The 18040-nt window shown below is 40.1% G+C and overlaps 1 protein-coding gene across 1 annotated transcript in view; it reads left to right on the forward strand.

Moving 5' to 3' along the window:
• KIAA0825 (KIAA0825 ortholog) overlaps positions 1-18040 on the forward strand; it is a 1661419-nt gene that overhangs the window by 515907 nt on the left and 1127472 nt on the right. The gene's annotated exons all lie outside the window — the stretch shown is intronic.

The raw sequence follows: 18040 nt of genomic DNA on the forward strand, positions 1-18040 counted from the left end.
CTTCATCAGAATAAAATCACATGATCATGACAAACATATATACATCATTTAATAATAATAAAATTGTTAAAACTTGATATTCTTGCAAAAAATCAAATTAAAAATACAACTAATGTTGTTTGTCTTTTCGGCTTTTCCCGGTTAGGGGTCGCCACAGCAGAACTCCGGTCCGCTAATGATTGGCAGTAAATTTTTATGGTGCCGAGTTGCCAGCCCGATGCCCAACCTTCAGCAGAGACACGCCCATTCAAACATGTCTTTCAGAAGCCACTCAACTGCAGGGAGGACATGCAGACTCCACACAGAAGGCACTCCAGCCGAGAATCGAACGGGAGAACTTCTTGCTGTGAGGCAACAACGCTACCGCTGTACCACCGTGGCTTATTAAAAATACAACTAATAAACCTATAACAAAATACATCGATTTTAATTTTAACACAGAACTCAAGGAAATTCTGTCATTAAGACCTGGTACTTGGCAGGTATTAGTTTTAATCTGCCATGTTAATTTCTTAAATTCTAGCCATTCATCCGTTGGTCCCCCTCTTGCTCCAAGGCCAATATGGTCTATGGCCCCAAATGTGTGGGGCACGGACAAATGTGCTTGTACAAAGCACTGTTTGTTTTTATTCCTGATGTCATACAGGTGTTGATACACCCTTTGCCTCAGTACTCTTTTGGTCTTACCAATGTAGAAACTGTCGCATAGATCACACACTGCAACATACACCACCCCCTTTGAGTAACAGAAGTATTTCTTCTTAGGTTTTACCATACCATAACCAGTGATTTTGATGGCCTCACCTTGAAACATGGCTGGACTCTGATTATATCTCCCACATTTGTAACAACCACCTAGTGTGGGTGTACTAGAATCTCTTTCTAATAGGCCCTTAAGACTAACTTTTCTCTTGTAAACTATAGTGGGCTTGTATACCACTACTGAGTCTATTTCGTTATCAATAGTGAACATGTCCCATAATCTACATATAATGTTCCTGATGTCATAGAAGTCTACACTAAAAGGAAGAATAAAAGCTCTTGAGAAACTATCGTGTCTCCCAGTCTGGATTGCTCCAGTGGGACCATTCTCTTTGGACAATAGGCAAAAAAATGTCCCAATTTCCCTTTTTCTTATCATCTCATTGGCAATGTCCTGAACAAAATTGCCAGGGTAACACCTTCCGGTCAGCATGTTTTTTAACTTGGCACACTCACTCAAAAAATCATCCAGTCCTGACACCATTCTAGCTAACCTAACATACTGGCCCTTGACTAGGGCTCTTTTTTGGTGCACCGGGTGCCAGCTGTCAAAATGCAACAATGAGTTTGAGTATGTTGGCTTCCTATACAAATGAGAAGTGAAAGCCTTGTTTACATAATCTTTTTTGACTGTTACATCCAGAAAATTCAGTTGGTCATTATCTCTGGCCATGGTGAATTTAAGGAAGGAGGTGGTTTGGTTAATGTAAATATAGAACCTATCTAGTTTCTCTTCACTTCCCTTCCAGAAAATCACCAGGTCATCAAGGTACCGCCCGTATAATGCCCAAGAGTCTTTGTAAGTTGAATTTAAAATAAATAAATCCTGCCAGTGTGCCAGCACAATGTTCGCAAAACTGGGGGCACAACAGGCGCCCATCGCTACTCCTTGCTATTGTTTAAAAAGCTGGCCCTCAAAACAAATTAAATTGTTTTCGAGCACAAGCTCCATACATGCACGTACGGTCAAGACGGTGTTATGCACTAGACTGGAGTTGAAACACAAATATTCATAAAACCACTCCAAGCCCTCATGGTGTGGTATGACTGAGAATAAATCTTTAATGCCAATGGTCACCATAATGAGACCATCGTTATACATCTCAGGTTTTATTTTGGTGAGAAAATCCCTGGAATCCATAATAATAGTGCCTGTTCCATCAAGTACTCCCTTCACCTTGCAGTCAACAAATTTTGCTAGGGCAAATGTCTTGGAAGCCTTGGCATCTACTATTGGATGCAGGGGTGGGTTGCTGATTGAGTTATGAATCTTCGGTATCCTAAAAATAGTTGGGATCCTTGTTTCCTTGATGTCTAAAAATTGTGTTCACTTAGTTCCAACTGACCATTCAGTAGTAATTCATACAGGGTGAGATCAATATTCCTGTAAGCTATGTTCATCTCATTGCGTGAGACTTCAGTGTAAGTGTCACTAAACAAAGATTCAAACATTTTACTATTGTATTCGGAAACAACCGTCACCACCAAACCACCACCCTTGTCCAGTTTCATGATACGGACATCCCTGTTACCCAGTATGTCACTGAGCAGTTTTTTCTCCCTGTTGTCCAAATTAGAGGCTTCAGTAATACCTTTAAACCTCAGTTCCCTGATTTCTTTTCACAAAGAGTTTCAAATAGGTGAACCAGTGGATGGGAAGGGGGTATAAAGGTACTAACTCTAATCAAACAAGAATTCGGTACTGCTGAGTTTTCATTGTCTGAAAAATGAAGGGCCAAATTCAATTTCCTGGTAAACAGTTTCAACTGTACAATAGTTTCAACTAGGCTGGCCCTTTTTGCTGGTACAAAATTCAACCCTTTGGAAAAAAGTTCGGCCCACTCCCCAACAATCACAAGGTGACTAAAATTGTAAATACCGAAATCACCTTGCACATTTTTAATAATTTTACATGCATTAGAGTCATGTTCATGACACACCAAAACATTACTCATCTCCAGTGTTGGGTTTGAGCACCCCCCCCCTCCCCTTCCTCTGTTGGCCCTGGTACTGACTCTGGCCATACCTCCAACTTGTTTGATTCCCATCCCTCTGGTTCATCAGTCTTTCCGATCTCCTCGGGGGGGGGGTTCTAAAGGGGCTCCAGATTCCATGTCATCTCTATCCAAGTCAACATTTACATCCTGTTGAGCTTGCCCATTAAAGAAACTAGTTTGCTGACCTAGTGGTGGTTCCGGGTAGGCCCTACCACCATCATAATCATGTTTGTCTCTGACCAGTTTCTTTTCTTTTCATGTTCTAATGTCACCAAGATCTTTGTCAACCACAGAAAACACGTTGTAAAAATCATGCTTTTTGTGCTCAAATAAAAGGTCATTTTTATACTAGTATCAAGTTTGTTGATTTCAGTCAATAAATAAGCCATTTTCCTGTTGTTGTCAACAGTGAGCAATTGCACCAACTCACAGCCTTGCCTGTTGAACAGTTTGATTAAATAATGATGTAACTGTGAGTCTTTAACCAGTCCAGTTGGATATCTCCACATGGGGAGGCACTTAGGGACCTGCTCACATTTCAAACATTCATTTAAATAATTGTTTTCCAACTATGTTTTTTTATTTAAACAAAAGTTCTTTATAAGAATGAATTTGTTCATCTACAGTACCATTAGTGTTTTGCCCAAGTCCAGCGTCGTAGTTCCATTCTGTATCACATCTAAGCCATTGTTCAACCGAAAAATCCGATGTTATGTCATTCCCATTGCTTGGCAAGCTTCCCAAATGAATGCTCAGCTTGCCATGAACATCCTGGTTAACAGCCACTCCTCCTTGAACTCCATTACTCTGATTGCTCACTCTCTGAGCTGGGGTGATGAATGCCCTCTACGAGGCCTGAGAAATAGACTCAGAAACTCCACGAACAGGCTCCAACCCATTTGAAATAAGCCTGTCAACTTTCTGAGTAAGTTCAGCCATTGTTGCTGCCAAAAGAGCTACAGACTGCAATACAGCCAAAAAATCAGTGCTGGAAGCCACTCCTGACTGCTCCTGATCTTCCATACTCCGCAAACCAAGAAATAAAGTAAAACCACTCAAAAGCAGCAAATAGATGAAAGAAGCGTGCAGAACAGACCACCAGCAAAATCCAAGATTATTTAAGTGCTTTTCGTCAAGTTTCAGACTTCATCAGAATAAAATCACATGATCATGACAAACATAAATACATCACCCCACCTAACCATTGGTCAATGTAATTACATCATTTCCTCAAAAAAAAAAAAACATTTTATTTACAAAGTTAATAAAATTGTTAAAACCTGATATTCTTGCAAAACATCAAATTAAAAATACAACTAATAAACCTATAAAAATACATCGATTTTAATTTCAAAACAGAACTCAATGAAATTCTGTCAGGAGGATTTATTTATTTTAAATTCAACTTACAAAGACTCTTGGACACTATACGGGCGGTACCTTGATAACATGGTGATTTTCTGGAAGGGAAGTGAAGAGGAACTAGATAGGTTCTTCATTTACATTAACCAAACCACCTCCTTCCTTAAATTCACCATGGCCAGAGATAACGACCAACTGAATTTTCTGGATGTTGTTGTATCTTTCGGCTTTTTCCCGGTTAGGGGTCGCCACAGCGGAACTCTGGTCCGCTAATGATTGGCAGTAGATTTTTACGTACCGACTTGCCAGGCCTGAAGCACAACCTTCAACGAAGGAACGACCATTCACGCATGTCTCCACACACAAGATGCTTTAGCTGAGAATCGAACAGGACAACGTCTTACTGTGAGGCGGCAATGCTACCGCAGCACCACAGTCAAAAAAGATTATATAAACAAGGCTTTCACTTCTCATTTGTATAGGAAGCCAACATACTCACACTCCAATGAGAATGGTCCCACTGGAGCAATCCAGACTGGGAGACAGGATAGTTTCTCAAGAGCTTTTATTCTTCCTTTTAGTGTTGACTTCTATGACATCAGGAACATTATATGTAGATTATGGGACATGTTCATTATTGATAACGAAGTACACTCAGTAGTGGGATACAAGCCCACTATAGTTTACAAGAGGGAAGTTAGTCTAAAGGGCCTATTAGAAAGAGACTCTAGTGCACCCACACTGGGTGGTTGTTACAAATGCCATAGATGTAATCAGTGTCCAGCCATGTTTCAAGGTGAGGCCATCAAAATCACTGGTTATGGTATGGAAAACCTAAGAAGTTACTCAAAGGGGGTGGTGTATGTCGCAGTGTGTGATCTATGCAACAGTTTCTACATTGGTAAGACCAAAAGAGCACTGAGGCAAAGGGTGTATCAACACCTGTATGACATCAGGAATAAAAACATAAACAGTGCTTTGTACAAGCAGATTTGTGCATGCCCCACACATACTTTTAAGTTTGGGGTCATAGACTATATTGACCTTGGAGCAAGAGGGGGACCAATGGATGAATGGCTAGAATTTAAGGAATTAACATGGCAGATTAAAACTAATGCCTGCCAAGTACCAGGTCTTAATGACAGAATTTCCTTGAGTTCTGTTTTAAAATTAAAATCGATTTTATTTTTATAGATTTATTAGTTGTATTTTTAATTTGATTTTTGCAAGAATATCAAGTTTTAACAATTTTATTAACTTTGTAAAACATTTTTTTTTTGAGGAAATGATGTAATTACATTGACCAATGGTTAGGTGGGGTGATGTATATATGTTTGTCATGATCACGTGATTTTATTCTGATGAAGTTTGAAACTTGACGAAAAGCACTTAAATAAACTTGGATTTTGCTGGTGGTCTGTTCTGCACGCTTCTTTCATCTATTTGCTGTCTTTCATTCATAATCATATTGGTAACACAAAACTGTTTTTATTAAACATTTTGTAATATTCCTTCCAGGCAGTGGCAAATCTACATTTTTGGGACCCTGAAGCTGGAACTGTTATGGGGCCCGTTCGTAACCAGGAACAATAGGGCAACATCCAACAAGGTCCAAAGGGCCTTGCTACCATTGCAAGGACCTCGAGGCCCAGATGGCAGAGAATGGGGTGGTGGGGTTGAGTCCTTGAAACTGGTCCATACAGTGAGCCCCATCCCACCAGCAACGAGGTCGGGGTAACTGCTGCTATCTTCTTCAGTGGGGTTGTTCCATGGCAGGTCACCACAGATTTTTTAAAAATGTAACCACTACATCACAGATTATGATTACAATTGCTGTACGAGGTTATCTCACATGTCAAAGTCACTGGTGTGAACAAACCTTTTCTAGGCTATGCCTTATAGTTTTCAAGTTACTCTGGTGTGAACAAATCTTTTCTAGGCTATGCCTTATAGTTTTGAAGTTATGGGGGATGAAAAGTAGGAAAATGTTATATGCATACATAAGGCATCATAGAATAATGAAATAAAACATAGCAAATACCACAATTAATGTAATCTTTTATGTTAGACACATATGAGAATCCATACTACATGAAACACATTTTACAAAATACTCTTTTTTTCTGTTCTTTCTAGCAACATATTCACATACATACACCTAACCTAACTTTATTGTATATTTTACTTGTCACGGGACAACTATGTCTACATTCTATAAAAGTTAGGTTAGGTTAAGTTAGATTAGGTGGTTAGAGTTATGGCAGAATGTGGACAAAGTATTCCCTTCACAAGGAAAATATACAATATTGGCGCTCAACTTGCATTTGATTTTATGAATGTAAACTACAACAGTTCCAAAAATAAATTACTGCTGCAGTGAGCAATAACATACTATATACACAGTAAAAGTAATAATAATAAAAATAATAATATGGTAATACTATGCATACAAACACACACATATAGAGTAATATTGTAATGATTGATCAGTGAAATATAAAATATACCCAAAGGCTAAAGCATTGACTAGTACATAAAAAAGAATGCAATTACAGCCATAAAGTTATTAGTTAATTTTGTTTTATTCCTTATCAAATATGTATTTTATTCGAACAGTGCTGTCCCCAAAAATGCCCCAAACCAATCAGATTCTGCAAAATAAATATTGAAAAAAATGTTGTAGAAGCGTAACAATAGTTGTATAAAAACTCACTAGATTGTGCTAGGGAGGACTGACTGACGATAAGGAAAAATGACTCTGGTAAACTGTTGTAAAGGCATTACCTTAGACATGACCCACATGAATACTTATGTTGGACAATGAAGAATTCTACGGCTAGAAATATAGTAAAGGAGAAATAGGACAGGTCTCCCACTTCCAAATAACTTAACTGAATAAACAAAATGTAAAAATCTTATGCTAGAAAATAAATATCTCAGTACGTATGGGAACTGGAGCACTAGTTGCTGGCTAAAAAAACAGCAGCAAAATACACATAAAAACATCATGCTTCCATGCAAACTATGGACCAGCCTTATAAGCTCTCCTTGACCTGTACATCTTTAACACTAAACACAAAGAGATAATCAAAAACTTACCAAAAATGGAGAAAAAGAAAATTTGGAGGAAGAAAATCATACCACCCAACATCAGTACGTGGAAAAAAGTATTGGTTCATTGTGTACTAGAGAGGAAGTTGGAAGAAGGTCATCAGAGGAGGCCCAGGGCTCATTAGGATAAAGAGTTGAAAATCTGTTTTTTGGTGTTAAAATGAGTGCAGCCTTAATAGATAATTCTGATGTCTTTTTATGTTTCCGATTGGCTCTAACTTAAGGGCTGAGCTGTAAGACTATTAAGCCATGCACCAACAAAGGATTCGAGGATCCAACTTCCAAAATGCAGATTCTGGGGAGCTCAATAAGCCCATACAGCTGGGGGTTCTGGCACTGCAAGCCCCCAAGAAAATTTTGAAACTTGGCCAATTACAGGGGCATTTTGAGGCCATGTAAAATGGGTATTAGAGCATATTCTAACTTAGAATTTCTAAGTTCAATATTAAGTAGTTAAACTCATTGGCTTATGATTCTATCACTAAAGTGCCTTGTTTTAATACGTTTTTTACACTTAAAAAAGCTCCATCAATTTTATTGCAAAATACACTCATCAAAACAAAAGTTGCTACAGGAGCGCTCCAGGATTAGGGGCCCTAAAGCTTAAGCTTCATTAGTTTCATAGTACATCCACCACTGCTTCCAGTATTGATTTTTAACATGAAATCCAGTCAAACTACCTCCTATTCATATTTCTTACAGGTTTGTAAGTTCATAGGTTCTTAATAGACAAGTAAACTATGCATTTCTTTACAGCCTAGCCATGCAACCCAGGAAGTTTAATGGGGAGATTTGTTACCCCACCCAGTGAAGGCCATGCTGTCTACTCCCAGAGCAGATCTGTGGGTATTCATCTGATCATCAAGGCAGAACTTAGAGAAAGCTAGCATGTTGCATTGTTTGACATGCATTTGTGTGAGGTTCATAGGTTTATAGGATGATACTAGGCTATTGGCCTGGAGGCCGTTATAAGCCTAGCCAAGAATTTCTCCCATGTTGCCTCAAAGCCAGCACTTGTTTCCCCTGTCCAGCAGTTACACAGGTGGGATCCCAAGGATATATTTTCTGTTTCCCATCCAGTCGTCCAGGTACTTCTTAAAGAGGTGCGCTGCTTGACATGGAGAGTGAGTCTATTCCACAGACTGGGGAGTCTTTGAGACATAAATGTATCCTGCCAACAAGTTCTATTAATATCACGGACCAGGTTAAGGCCTTGCGTATGGGTTGCGCATGTGGAATTTGTCTTACGGATATGCAACTCCATCAAGGCTGGGTCTGAAATGGCCTTGTATGCCAGGCACAGGTCACCTCTGAGCAGTCTGTATGAGACTGAGTAGAGGGACAGGGCTTTTAGCCTATCTGTATAGGATAGGTGTTTGAGACCCTGGATTTTCCTGGTCAGGAACCTCTGTGGTCTCTACAACTGCTGCATGTGCTTGGCAAGGTACATGCCGAATGGGGCATTGTACTCGATAATGGGTCTGATAAGGGAGGAAGTACAGGGATGTTATGACCTCCTTGTTCCTGGATGAAATTCCCTGATTTATGAGGTGGGCCGTTTAGAAACCCCTCCGTACAACGGAGGCAACGTGGTGGTCAAAAGTCAGGTTGCTATCAACCTGTGTGCCCAAGTCCCTCATGACTGATTGCATGCTTAGTACGTTGTTATTAATGTGATAATTAGTGGGGATGACATTTTCCCCAAAAGGGATAATGATGCATTTCTTGACATTTAGTTTGAGGCCATGCTTCTGGCACCAGTCATTAGTTTGGGTAAGGCCCTCTTGGAGGATGTTCACATCACTAGGGCAATTTAAGACACCAGTCATCTGCAAACTTGGTCAGCCACAGACCACTGAGTTTGGCTTGCTCCTCAGAAAAGTATATGTCAAACAGTAGAGGCCTCAAGAACGATCCTTGGGGTACACCGCTTGTAATGAGACTACTACTAGAGGTGACTTCCCCTACTTTGACTGAGTGGGTTCTATCAGTGAGCCACTTAGCTATCCATCTAGTAACATAGGGGTTGATGCCTAGCTGGGAGAGTTTATCTATTATGCCTGAGAAAGGTGCAGTCTTTCAGCTGTGTGCTTTAAGTACAGCAGGTATTTTTGAGGTGGAGAAGGTATAGAGAGACAGATTATTTTATAGGCTGTAAGGTGAGGCAAAGATCACCACATAGATCATGTAGGAGACAAAGAAAGCCAAGAGAGTTTTTAGTCTGCCTGAGCAGGTAAGAGAAACATACTCCTTTGATTTTTTTTTGTTAGAAAATGTTGTGGTCTTTATAGTTGACCATGGTATTTGGAGAGATGCATTGCAAATGGTGAACAGTAGTCTTTGAATGAACTGATGAGAGAACAATAGAGGTGAGATTATGACATCCTTGGACCTGAAGGATATACCTTTGATAATTAATTGAGCAAGATAGAAGGATTTCCTGCCTCTGAGACATGGTAATCAAAAGACAAGTTATTTGTTGAAGAAGGTACCTAGTTGTTTAATGACTGTGCCAGTCTTAAGTAGGTTTCCTATTTATGTGGTAATTAGTAGGATAGACTTGTTTTTCAAAGGCAGCTATACTACATTTTTTGTCATAAAACTTAAGACCCTACTTAGTTCAAGTGTTGTTTTTGGCAAGCCCTGCTTGGAGGCTATGAGTGCTAATGGAGGAGTCAGTAATAGTACAAGTTTATTGACACTGACAAATATGGTTAGCCATAGACGTCTGATTTTACATTGGAAAAGTATATGCTGAAGAGGAGGGGACCCAGGATAGAGCCCTGAGGGACACCATTAGTGATTTGCATTCAATTACTTCTTCCTCAGAGTTATTGAAATTAGTGATTTCTTTTGATTATCTGAGTGCAGCAGAATAGCAAAGCCTTGACTGTGAAACAGATGACCTTGGATTGACTAGTGATTCTGGTACTGGAGGAGCCAGCAATGGAATTTGGGAGTGAGCTACTGTTGCTATCTTAGTGATCCTGGCAAGAGGAAGGCTGCTGTCCCACTGTTGTGGTAGCTTCAATCGGAGTCTTGGAGAATGCTCCGGGGTACACTAGGACACAGGTCTATATCACTTCATCGAATAGCTGTTCAGCAAATAACCATTCATCTAACACCTATTAATCGAAGCCGCTCTTCATCTTACAGCGAATTTTAAGTAGGGCAAAGAAGTGGATGATCAACCAAGCGACCGCCAAAAGAAATACAGTTTAAAGCCTACCAAGGTGTGGGGGGGCTATGCCCCTCACCCCCCCATAACTCTGTATACCAACTCCGAGGCTGCACTACAGTGGGGAAAAGGGCAAATTCCAGATGGTGGCCAGCCACTGGTTTGCCTTAGTTAAAATTCATCATTCAGTGAAGAGTGGCTTCGATAAATAGGTGTTCGACGCATGGCTATTCACTGAATAGGCATTCAACCAAATAATATAGACCCACTAGGACACTCAGTGGCAGGAACACTAAGCAGTAATTATCACTGTAGCCATTATGACATATATGTGGATGCATACAGATATTAAATCGGCCCAACATCGTAATCCCTGTTTTGGTGGATTGGAGGGTGGACCATTTGTTCTGGTAACAGGAATATGGATGATAAATTTAAATAAGCAAAACTCAAATAAATGTCCTTTAACATGTCAGAGAAAAAGAAAGCTATGGCCAGCAGTGGGAAAATGGCTTCACAAAAAGTGATGAAGTCTTTAAATCCTTTGCTTTTCTTTTATCTCCTAATTCTGTAGACCTTTTCTTCAGAAACACATGCTATCCAGCATGGCTCCATGACATGAAAAGAAGAAACCCGAAGTGTGACCCATCTGATCAGAGTTTGATTAGCAGCTTAGGTGTTGGAAACCCCAGATGGGGAATGGGAATGAACAGTTTACATCAGTTCACCTCTTCCAGGGGTGGTAATGGGGATTTTACTGGAATGAGCACTAGTGAAGGCTGTGATTTTGCTCCCTTGCTACTGGCAGGCTACCATTTCAGTGTTGGCTTAGTGGGGGCCTAAGTGAGCTGACACCATGACATTCCTGACTGTCACCTTTCTTAAATGAGAAGGTGACATTCTTAGGGGACACAGACCAGGAGGTCATTCTGTTCATGGGGAGGTAGGAAGGGATTACCTGTAGCGTTACAGCAAGATTTGTCCACTCCCCCGGGGCAGCACTGTGGGAAAAGGAATGGGAGTCTAGTCATCTTAGAGGAAGTGGATCATAAGGCCATTTTTTTCTCAAAGAGGCAAGTTTTGACTGCAGAGTTGCAACAGGATTTGGATAGACCCTTGCCCTGATATGTAAGGGGAGTGAAAGAAATGAATGGACTCATAGGATGTATGGGCGGACGTCAGTGGTGAGTGGTACAGGAGCCATATTAAAGAAATATTTTTGTTTTTAAGCTACTACATATTCTGTCTGATGTATCCTTTAAGTGTACACTATTGACCTATTCATTCATCTGATGGAGGGTGTGATAGCCAAGCTCATAGCTACCTCTCAAGCAGAGCGCAAGTAGTGAAGTGAAAAAATGATTTCCTCCACCTTCTTGTATTGGTGTCCCACTGGGATCTACAATAGGCCCCATACGTTTTAAAATATTCATCAATGACCTTTACACTGCTACAAAAATGCTACCCTTGTGCAGTACGTTCATGAGTCAACCCTAAACTTCTCTGCCAAATCTCTCACTAAAGTCCAAGACCTTGCACAGCAATCCCTTTTATTGATTGAAATGTGACTATATAATTCACAACTATTTCTAAGCCTTAAAAAAGCTAAACTTCCTCCACAAAACATGTCTCCACCAAAACAATATTATTCAGTGCTGTCTTTGATAGAACAAGTAAACCCAACACAATTAGTGGGTGTCATCATAGATGACCAATTAAAATTCAACCACTATGGATCACCATTGTCTAAAAAAAGCTCATCAAAAACTACATGTATTATACAGAGTTAAAACCTACCTCAATGACGTAGCCAGAAGAAATCTAGTCTCTGCCTTTTTACTGCCATCTGTGCTGCCCCTGTCTTCACTAAACTTCAGGTCTCACAACTGTCCAAACTTGAGCAGTGTAATAATAAAACAGCCAAATTTGCAGTAAAATTTGATAATAGAACTCACCACGTCCTAGCCCTTAGGAAATATAACTGGTTGTGACTACCACATCACCTACTTCTTCTTAATTGCCCTGCAGTCTTTAGCCTGGGGGGGTCCTAGCCCGCTCCGTTTGCTATGCTCACTCCGATCCCGTCCCTGCCCCTATTCCCACCTGCCCCCAGTACCTCTGCATTTATTCATAGCCTTAACCCCACCCCTAATTGCCACCAATTAGGCTACACCACTACTCACCCCCTTCCCCTACATCCAACACAATCATGCTACTACCTAATATAATAACAGTCCTAACCTGCATAGTTCTAGCTCACATTACATCCTACCAAGGCTCCACAATCACATGCCCCAACAACTTCCACTGTACTCTCTCAACACCCTCCCTCAAACATTTACACTATAACTACACAACCCCTGCCACCAAAAGCATCCTCCCAATACACACACTCCATTACCAAACACCTAACACACTCAAAAATAAAATATCCCTAAGGTACCATAAACAATTTACTATGTATATAAAACATATCCTAAACATCCTCTATAAACTAGCCCTCACTGGAGACATCAATCCAAACCCTGGTCCTCCCAAATCCATCCCAACCACAAATCCTAGTCCAAGCAACCCCCCCCACAACTCACCTCCTAGCCAACAAGAAAACAACAGACCTACCTATAATGTCCCTAAACATCAGAAGCTTATGCAGTAAAATCCAAGAACTACACGCCAGTATAAGCATATATTCCCCAGATATTCTCTTCCTAACTGAAACCTGGCTCAAACCTCACATCAGAAGTGAGGAAATACTTCCACCTGAATACAACATTCTTCGAATAGACAGATTGTCCAAAAAAGGAGGTGGTATAGCATTGACATTTAAACACCACCTCAATATTCAACTCCTGAACTCATCTGCCCCTCACCACAACAATGAAGAAATATTTTTTGCTAATCTCAAACTAAACCCAAACAAAACAATATCATAGGATGCTATTTCCCACCAGGGCAAAATATTACACCCCTAGAAAATCTCCTGAGCTGGGCTACTCTCTCTCTACTCCAGGAAACCATCATTCTCAGTGACTTTAACATCAACTGGCTATCCTGTAATAACAGTTTCCCAACCATTCACCTTATTCTCCATGGGTTCACTCAACTTATTCAATCTTCTACCCAAATCAACAAAAATCCTAACAACCATACCTTACTTGACTGGATTCTAGTCAACAAAACCCCTCAATCTTACCTAGCAGGCTGCTTAATTGACAGTCTTAGTGACCACTCCCCCACTTTCCTAATTCGGCACCACACAAACAGTCTGAAGCCCATTATCCACAGGCAAATACGGAACAAGTCCAACTTCAACCCCAACTCCTTCATCTCCTCCCTGCAAAAAATTAACTGGTCACCACTAAAATACCTCAACCTAGATGAGGCTGTCCACTTCTTCAACAGTACCTTCCTCTCCATCCTAAACACCCATGCTCCTGTAAGAAATGCCAAAGTCGGATCCAGGCGTGCCCCATGTTTACAAAAGGCCACCAGAACCCTAATGAAATCCAGAGATAAGGCCTGGGAGCACTGGCGACTACCAGAAGATAATTCAGATAGGCAATAATTCCTTGAACTGCGCAATAAAGCCAAAATGCATATAAAATTAGACAAATCCCTCTACCGTAAATCCACCCTAAACTCTACCAACCACAACGCTAAGCAATTCTGGGCCACTATTAACACTATCCTTCACCCAGGGAAGGTTGATACGCCCCCAGCCGTCCATTCCCCCCTCCTCTAGCAGTATTGCTGAATCCTTCAACAAACACTTCACTGAAACTATAACATCTCTAAACCAACAACACTTCCCTACAACAGCCCCCCAACACCTAACCTTAAACCCCCCACTCCTCTTTTCTTCTTCACTTCAGTACCTACCTCCAACATAAAAAGACTATTGTCAAAACTTAAACCCACCAAACTCGCAGCTGACAACTTCCCCTCTGAATACTTGAAAATTGCAGCTGATTCACTAGCCTACCCAATTTTGATTCTAATCAACCGTTCCATAACAGAAGGCTATGTTCCCTTGATATGGAAAATAACCCACATAATTCCCCTCCACAAAGGCACCCCCACCACCCACCTCTCCAATTACCACCCCATTGCTATCTTCTCCCCTCTCTCCAAGATACTTGAAAATGTATCAACACCCAGGTCTCCAACTACCTTTTAGCTAATAATCTCCTCTCAAAAACCCTACATGGTTTCAGGCCATATCACAGCAGTACCTCCGCTCTGCTCTCCTTAACCAACACTATACTTCATCACAAAAACAATGGCCTCTTCTCTACTGCCGTATTTCTAGATCTCTCAAAGGCCTTTGACATGGTATCTCATGAGCTACTACTCTCTACTCTCCCCAACCTCTCCTTCTCACAATCAGCCTGCAAGTGGTTCCACAGCTATCTACACGGACGCCAGCAATCAGTAATCTGGGACGATAACATATCACCTCACCTCCCAGTTACTCTTGGAGTTCCCCAAGGGTCTCTCCTTGGCCCTTTGCTATTCTCACTTTTCACTAACAACCTACATATTGCCACCATACAAGCATCTCTTATACAGTACGCAGATGACTCTACTCTCATCTGCTCTGCCCCCACTCTACCAGAACTACAACAAATCACACAGAAATCATTTTCTTCTGTAGAAAGCTGGCTATCCAATGCTCAGCTCCTACTCAACCCAAGTAAGACAAAACTTCTCCTGTTCCAACCTTCCAAAGCCACCCAAAACACCCCCCACTTCAACATTCTTGCCAAAGACAATACCATCATCTCTCCATCAGAACACACAAAATTACTCAGTGTGGAAATAGACAACAAACTTGATTTGACACCCACATATCTTTCACAATAAAAAAAGTAAACAAGAAACTTGGTGCATTATATTGAAGCCGCCAATTTCTAACCAATTCGGTTAGAATCTCCATAGCCAATTCCCAGCTAATCTCCACCCTGCTCTATGCATCCCCCATACTTACCAACCTTAGACAGACAGACCTACACAAGCTGTGTGCTTGTTACAACAAAATTGTTAAATTTGCCACTGGAACCTCCTACCTCAGCCATCATTGCATCTCCCTTAAAGAACTAAACTGGCTAGAACTCCCAGAACTCCTTCACTTTAATCAACTCACTCTCGCTCATAAACTTATTAACCACCCCCTTAACATTCCTTCCCTTCAAACCATTCTCCATCCCTATCACCCCACTAGGCCCCTAAGATCAAGCAACAAAAATCAACTCACATTTATCAAACCCAAAAACTCAGCAGGAGAAGCCATATTTTCATGTACCATATCTAAACTTTGGAACAATCTTCCACCCTCTATAACTACTCTACTTTCCAGCAGCCTTTTCAAGACTGCGCTCAAATTCCACTTAAATTTGCACTGGCTTTGTCCTTGTTCTAATCCATACTAATACCCCCACCCTTACCTCCCCCCACCTAGACTCTTAATCCAACTATACTACCGCCACTACTAACCACAGTCAGAAATAGCTAGTTGTCTTTACATAGGTTAACATCTTTTCTGACAACTTTGTTACAAATATTATAAATGACAGGAAACTATCTTAACTTGCAACATTTACTGTGTATACTGTTGATAATCATTATCTTGTTGTTGTATTAAAGCCAACAACCTGTAATGTTGTTTGCTATTGCTGCAACTTTGTATCTCTGTTTATCATGTACATGATGTGGAGCTTTTCTCCCCGGGCATCCGCTGAAAAAGGACCTGCGTCCAGTTGGAATTTCCCATTAAACAAATGTAAATAAATAAATAAATACTCTGGAGAACAATTGCTAATTCCTGTAATCAAATTGTCTAATACTCTATATTTAAATCATATAGCTAAACTATGAAACTGCTTACAACTACCACTGAAATCTATTAAGAATGCAAACACATTTAAAACGCAGCTAAATTTTCACCTATCAAATCAATGGATCTTCTCCTGTACATCTTCAGGATAAATACCACTGTTATCATAAGCTTGCCATAAAGTCAAACTATTTCTCTTCATTCTGAATCCTGTACTCGTCAACCAATCTTCACCAATACCTGAGTAGCTTTACTAGCATCTTCCAGCTCTATACATTATTTTGTAACATACCTCCCAACTGTCCAGATTTTTGCAGAATGTCCATATTTTTGCCTCAAAATTTCAGCCTGTTCCTCATAAAATTTTTGTTTTTCTGGCAAATCACTGGGGTGATCTAAGGAATGAAATTAGTAAATGATGTCCTACATTTGAGTTATCTTTTAGAAAATGCATTTTAATTCATACCTTATTATTCTAGCAACTTTCTACGTGTATAAGAACAATATTAAAAATCTGCCCCTATTTTGGGCCTTTGCACCCTCGTTATGTTAGTCTTTGTCCAGATTTCTTGGGCTAATAGGCTGGGAGGTATGTTTTGTAACGCTGTTCACCTCCCACCTCTATAACGCTAATATAAAACTTATGATAGCCTTGGATAGAATTGTCTCTGAACCTACTTTATACTCCACCTCGTAACTACAGTATTAACATTTTCTACTCTAGTTCCTTCCCTCACTTCAGTTTCTTTGAATTTCTAAGCACTATTTACATTATCTGTTTGACAAACCCACTAATACACCTCTTCATATGCTCAGTGTTCATCTACTAATGGATAAGTATCTTTTATACTGTAATACTTGCCACAACTTTCATATGAATATAATCTAATTAGCAAATGTATATATAATTAATATATATTATTTATTGTACCCAAGTTTTTGTTGTAAGAATTCTGACATTGTACTCTACTGCTTTTCTGTATGATTTGTTGTAAATGCTTTTTTCAGTTTGATCTCTAACATTTGTACCCAACTGTTTTCTGTAAAATTTTATTGTAAAATGTTATTTCTCTAACTAATTGTTTAGCTGCCAATGCAATTTTCTTGCTGACTGTATGTAAAATGTTAAGACTGATTGTGGAGCTTTTCTCCTTAGGTCTCCAGTGAAAACGAGCTAACGCTCATCTGGACTAACCCGGTTAACAAATGTAAAATAAATAAATAAATTATTGTCTGTTCATATATATTACTGAATGTCCATTTAAAAATGTTTGTAATATGTTGGAGCGTTCCTCCATGGACCTCCAGTTTTTTTTTTGTTTTTTTTTTTACTAAACCCAGTCGGTCAAATCCAGCAAACAAAAGTAAAATAAAAATAGAATAAAGCCGATTATTTTCCCATAAAGCGCAAGAGTCCTATCAGTCTGTTCTTTTCACAGGAGATAAGAATGGAGTGTGAGGTAGCGGGCTATTTTTCCAGTCATGTACACCCCCTCATATCCATCTTCTTCCCATGGCAATTGTTAAATTGCTTTTGCTGCTGCTTAGGAGGGTGAATGTATATAAGCGTATTTAACGACCCCTGGCTTATTATGCATCACAGTGTCACTTTGAGACGTATTCTATCAGGTTCTGCTGTTTACTCCTTTGTGGATGCCTGGCAGCAGATCAAAATGCCTCCCTCCTTCCCTGAGACAAGCGAGCTGAGAAATGCCACTTATGCTCCCTCCTGTCTGGCTGTTCCACCTTGTCATACTGCTACTACTACTTGAACATATACCCCCTGGGCTATAGTCA

This window comes from Protopterus annectens, chromosome 2.part2 (genome assembly GCF_019279795.1).
Source record: "Protopterus annectens isolate FY-2018-M chromosome 2.part2, PAN1.0, whole genome shotgun sequence".
Lineage (NCBI taxonomy): Eukaryota > Metazoa > Chordata > Ceratodontiformes > Protopteridae > Protopterus > Protopterus annectens.